At 43.5% G+C, this 6,405-nt stretch overlaps 1 non-coding gene across 1 annotated transcript; it reads left to right on the plus strand.

Annotated features, from left to right (window-relative positions):
- Positions 1–5,264: 5,264 nt before the first annotated feature.
- TRNAE-CUC (transfer RNA glutamic acid (anticodon CUC)) lies at positions 5,265–5,337 on the plus strand. Its single transcript has one exon. It is a non-coding gene; the product is annotated as a tRNA-Glu (tRNA).
- Positions 5,338–6,405: the final 1,068 nt, after the last annotated feature.

A 6,405-nucleotide genomic window follows, 5' to 3' on the forward strand; every position in this document is an offset into this window, starting at 1 on the left:
ATGTGAGAGTTGGACTGTGAAGAAGGCTGAGCACCGAAGAATTGATGCTTTTGAACTGTGGTGTTGGAGAAGACTCTTGAGAATCCCTTGGACTGCAAGGAGACCCAACCAGTCCATTCTGAAGGAGATCAGCCCTGGGATTTCTTTGGAAGGAATGATGCTAAAGCTGAAACTCCAGTACTTTGGCCACCTCATGCGAAGAGTTGACTCATTGGAAAAGACTCTGATGCTGGGAGGGATTGGGAGCAGGAGGAGAAGGGGATGACAGAGGATGAGATGGCTGGATGGCATCACCGACTTGATGGACGTGAGTGAACTTCGGGAGTTGGTGATGGACAGGCAGGCCTGGCGTGCTGCGATTCATGAGGTCGCAAAGAGTTGGACACGACTGAGCAGCTGAACTGAACTGAAATCAGGACAAATCAGATTTCAAAACAACATGTATTACCAGAGATAAAGAGGAATATTTTATAATGATAAAAGGATTGTTTCTCCAGGAAGACATATAATTCTGAAATGTATGAACCTAATAGCAGTACTTCAAAACTTTAAAGAAAAATCTGACAGAGCTAAAGAGAGAAATAGAGAAAGTCACAATCCTAGTTGGAGATTTTAATCTTAGTTAAATCATAGTTGGAGAATTTAATATCCCATCTCAGAAATGGATAGAATTAGACCAACACACAACCACACTCAAAAAACTAGGATATGTAGAATATGAAAAAACGTCATTAAGTAACTTCACCTAATTACATAATTAACTTTTATAAAGCATGTTATCCAGCAACTGTGGAGTAGCGGAATACATGTTCTTTTCAAGTGAAAATGGAAGGTTTATCATGATGCACATTATTTTAGGTCATGAATTCATAATTCTCAATGAACTTCAAAAGAAATTGCCATTTTACCTAATCTATTCCCTGACCACAAATAATTCAATTAGAAATCAACAACATTAAGATAGCTAGAGAAGTCTCAGATATTTGGAAATTGAACTGTGCACATATAAATAATCCATGAGTCAAAGAAATCACAAAGGTGAAAATACTTTGGACAATGATGAAGAAAGTACAATGCTTATTGTACTTATCCCCTTATTGTATTGTTATCCCCTGCTTTTCAAAAGTTTGTTTTATAACCACTTCGCTTGTACCTGGTTTTCACACTGGAAAGAAAGCCAAAGAGGATTTTCACTTTTACCAAAAAAAGATGAAAAGTAACAGTAACATTCAGCACTTATTTTGCAGCCAACCACTAACCACCATTATAAAGGTGGTGAGCAACTGGAAGCAGCTAAAGTGGCCCCTCCAACCTTCTTCCCCGGGAACAACAGTCAGCATCTCAGCAACAAACCGCCAGATTTGAGCTGTCTGTGCAGGATCTCAGTTTATTTTGTGCATCAGTTAGCAACATGTGTCCTAAGGTAATTGCTTCCTCACACCATTTCAGGTTGTGAAACATTTCATAGGAATGCTCTACTTTCAGACAGTGAAGGGAAAACCTATATTAGAACAGGTGAAATGAAACAATGGCAATAGAAATTAGAATGAACAGTGATTGCCTGTGAAACGTGGGGATTACCTGAAACAGGGCACTCAGGCATGACACGTTCTTAAGTTAGGAAACGTTTGACTCGATCCGACTGTTTTTCAGGAACAGATCATCTGAGCCCATGGGCAGTAGCACCATCATCTCCTATGACTCCCAGTATTGTATCTTCAGCCAAAACTTTACCTCTGAACTCGAAATTCGTATATTAAACCATCTACTTAATGTCATTTTGAATATAACATACCGTAATAGATCTCCGATTCCCTCCTCAAAAGCCACTCATCTCCACATCTTTCTACCTCAGTAAACAGCATCATCGTCTACTCCATTGCCCAAGCTAAAAATCCTGATTATTTATTCCTGATTTCTCTGTATCCCTTATTTCTCACATCTAACGTGTCACCAAATACTGTTGCTTCTACTTCCACACCTACGTCACAAGCCCATCCACTTCTGTGCATGGCCACTACCACTGTTCTTGTCTAAACTCTTGTCTAAAATCCCTCTGGATACTCCAGTGACTTCCTCAATTACATACCTACACAGAACCACAGCAGTTTTTTAGAAAATAACTTGGGTCATTCTCCAGTTAAAAAATCTTTCCAGGGCCTGGTGGTTGGTTCAGTGGCTAAGACGCTGCGATCCCAAAACAGGGAGTCTGGGCTTGATCCCTGGTAAGGGAAGGTGTCAGTCACTCAGTCTGACTCTTTGAGACCGCAACTGAGCAACTAACACTTTCCCTGACCAAGGATCAAACCCAGACCCCCAGCACTGGGAGCTCAGAGTCTTGGGGAACTAGATCCCAAATGCCGAAACTAAGAGCCAGCGTCAGCAAAAAATAAAAATAAAAATCCTTCATTAGCTTTCCCTTCCTCCAATCCTGCCTGCCTCCTCCATCTCATCCTAAACCAGACTCATAACCATCTCAAAGTCTTTGCACGGGCTCTTTCGTCTGCTTCAGAGGACCTTTGTACTCCAATTCCTTTTCTGCCTTCAAGTCTAAATTCAAATGTCACCTCCCTTGAGCATGTATTACATTCAGAGGACTGTCCTCCACCGTATTATATTCTATCTCAGGACCCTTTTGTCTTTACAGCCCTCTCAGAATCTCAAGTTTTCATGGTTACTTGTTTACAGTCTGTCTCACTCACTGCTCCCAACATACACACGCGCACACTCATGTACACATCCATGTGCACACCCACATCCAAAACCTACCTGGAATGTAAAGTCTAAGAGAACAGAGATCCCATCTGTCTTATTCATGGACTTCATCTTAGTACCATGGCTGGTACAGCGGTTCAGAACATATCTCCCACTTTGGCATTTATTTTGAATTAAGAACACTATAGAAATAGCCAGTACAAGAAGGGCACTCTCACCTTCCTTTGTCCCCCTACTAAGCAGAAGATAAATCTCCCATGTGATAAAAAACAGGAATGAAATAATGCCATTTGCATCAACATAGATATACCTAGAGATTATCATCCTAAGTCAAGTCAGAAAGACAAATACCAAATATCATTTATACGGGAATCTAAAATAAGACACAAATGAACATATCTATACAACAGAAACAGACTCAGACATGGTGAACAGACTTGTGGTTGCCCAAGCGGGTGGGGGAGACAAGGATTGGGAGCTTGAAATTTGCAGATGCTAACTAGCATAGAGGACGGATAAACAAGATCCTACAGTATAGAACAGGGAACTATATTCAATATCCTGTATTAAACCAGAATGCAAGAGAATATGAAAAAGAATGTAAATATAACTGAGTCACTTTGCTGTAGAGCAGAAATTAAAAAAAAAAACAAAAAAAAAACTCCCTGTGAAAGGTGCCCTCAGTGTACCTGGAATAGGCATCCTCACCACCAGACACAGGGAATTTAGGGCCAAAAAGGCTGGATAAACAAATCTTGTTACTTCCTCACCGTCTATTACTTCCAGCCCAAACCCCTTTGTCTTGTCAATTCTTCATAAATTTATTGTTTCTTTGTCTAAAAGTTATAAAAGCATCCTGGTCTAGTCATGTCTTTCAGTCCCTTATCTATGTGGAGCTTTTGTACAGGAATGGAATTAAAATTTCCTCTTGTTAATCTTTTCATTACAGGGGTTGGGAAGATCCCCTAGAGAAGGGATAGGCTATCCACTCCAGTATTCATGGGCTTCCCTGGTGGCTGGGACAGTAAAGGATTCTCCTGCAATGTGGAAGACCTCGATCCTTGGGCTGGGAAGATCCTGGAGGGCATGGCAACCCACCCCAGTATTCTTGCCTAGAGAATCCCCTACGGACAGAGGAGCCTGGTGGGCTACAGTCCACGAGACTGCAAAAGTTGGACACAACTGAGCAACTGAGCACAGCACTCATTCAAGCCTAGAAGGGTAGAGGCAAAATTACTTTTCCTCCTCTACAGTGACATATGGGATTCCCTGGTGGCTCAAATGGTAAAAGCGTCTGCCTGCAATGCGGGAGACCCGGGTTCAATCCCCGGATCGGGAAGATCCCCTAGAGAAGGAAATGGCAACCCACTCCAGTACTCCTGCCTAGAAAATTCCATGGATGGAGGAGCCTGGTGGGCTATAGTCCACGGGGTCACAGAGTCGGACATAACTGAGCGACTTCACTTTCACTTTCATAGTGACATATAGTGAATATTGAATAAATTAAGATAATACCTGGGGATGGCAGGACAGCCAACTGAGAAGTTTCTTGGTTAAAGTACATAGAACATCTCTATTCTGACGGTCTCCTTTTTCTTAAAATCTAGCAAGGCTTATTTTCTTTAGGTGAGAAACAGGCTACATTTGTCACTTTCATTTCTGACAATTGTAAAAAGGAAGAATCACCCCACATAGCCTGGGAGGAAAAATAAGTCTCCAGACTATTTTTTAGGCTCTTTTTAGGCTCCTATAGATAGGGAGGTGGGCTTCCCAGGTGGCTTAGTGGTAAAGAATGCCAGTGCAGGAGATCCTTGGGCTGGGAAGAGACCCCCTGGAGGAGGAAATGGCGACCCACTCCAGTATTCTTGCCTGGAGAATCCCATGGACAGAGGAGTCTGACGGGCTACAGCCTGTGGAGCGGCCAAGAGTGGGACATGACTCAGCGACTGAGCACACACATGGTAGAAGGGAGAGGAAACTCGATGATGAGTACAGAAGGAAGGAGACTGGAGTGGCTGAATCCTCTCCCTGCCTCTTATCCCCCTGCCGCCAACCTCCCACCTACCCACCCACCCCCACAGCTTCTTCCTGGTCAACGGGCGACCTGAACACTCACACACACACACAGCCGTGTCGTTCCCCTACTTGCAATTCCTTAATGGCTTTCAATCTACCACTGAATAAATATTCAAGAATGTCACCCCAGCTCAGTTACTGATTGGTTTTTATTTGCTTGTCCTTTCATGTGACAGCCTGTTTTTCACTTCTGAAAACTACAGCATCCACTGTGTACTCTTATCTCTTGGTTTCTTTAATCTCTTTCCCAAGACTGGCTGCGGAATGGGGCGTATTTCCCAGGGAACCTACATAGCCCCCTTTACAGGCAATCTTTCTCACTTCCTCTGGCCATGCTAAAGATGCCAGTGTTCCTGGGGCTCGTTCGAGGTGCCCCACATGCTCTCTGTGATCACATCCAACAGGCTTGTCTCTTTCTCCTTTCCTCTACTCACCCCTCTTTGGGCCAAGTCTTTAGAGTTATAAGAAAGCCTTCCCTGGTGGTCCAGTGGTTAGGACCCTGCAGTCTCAATGCAGGGGGCCCAGGTTCAATCCCTAGTCAGGGAACTAGATCCCACATGCCGCGAAGAACAATTCGCCTGCTGCAACTGAAGATGCCATATGCTGCGACTAAGACACAACGCAAAGAAATAAATGCATTTTTTTTAAAGGCAAATAATTTCAGAGGCAGAGTAAAGGTAACTGTCACTTGGGAGCAATGTATTTGTTTATCCCCTTTCTCCCTACAAGCTAGGACACCCTAGAATTGGCCGAGGCTTCCATCATTGCAGGGCAGCCCAACTACAAACATCTCCCTCTGCCCCTAGTTTTCTCACTTGGCCCCAAGCTAATTCCTGTTCTCAGAAAGTGTGCCAGAAATAGCAGACTGTGGGAAACAATAGGTACTCTTTGGTCTTAAGTGGTTTATTTGCATTTTGAAAAAGGTTCCTTCCTAGAAAATACCTGTCTCAAAGAGCTTTTGTCTTACAAAGAAATATCCTCGGAAAGGTCATTTTTTATCCAGCTTTCTAGACTTTGTTAGGTGTTACTTTTTCTGAGCCCCCATCAAGACTTTCATTTCCCACTCCCCTGCCCCCAGTCATTAAGATCCTTGAGAATGGGGATTTAGCGTTGCCAATGCCTAGCATGAGAATGGCACGGAGTTTCATTTATTTTGTACAAACTAAAAGGATTGGTAGTTGCCTGGAACTCAGAGAAGGACCATGATCCTGGGGAGATGAAGAACAGCAGCCCCCCAGTATCAGAGCCGCCTAGGAATTATCGGGGCCGGGGTAGGCTGCCCTCAAAGGCATATTGATGAATTTGGATTAAAGTTGCTTCAGAAATGGCCAACACAAGAGGGACACTCTGACCCTCCTCTCTTTCGAAAGCAGGAAATAAATCTCTCCCGTGAAAAGTAAATTTCCTGCATCTGGAGGTAAAACCCCCTTACTGCCAAAGACAGGGAATTCAGGCCGAGATGCCTATTTACCCAAGCCTTGTTGCCTCTTTAAGTTACTACCCCAAGCCCCAATTCTGTGTTGATTCTTCGCTAATTAGGCGCCTAAGTTTCTTTGCCCTGCCAGTTCCTCACAGGTTTATTGTTTCTTTCTCTAAAAGGTATACAAGCTGCCC

Source organism: Budorcas taxicolor, chromosome 2 (genome assembly GCF_023091745.1).
Source record: "Budorcas taxicolor isolate Tak-1 chromosome 2, Takin1.1, whole genome shotgun sequence".
NCBI lineage: Eukaryota > Metazoa > Chordata > Mammalia > Artiodactyla > Bovidae > Budorcas > Budorcas taxicolor.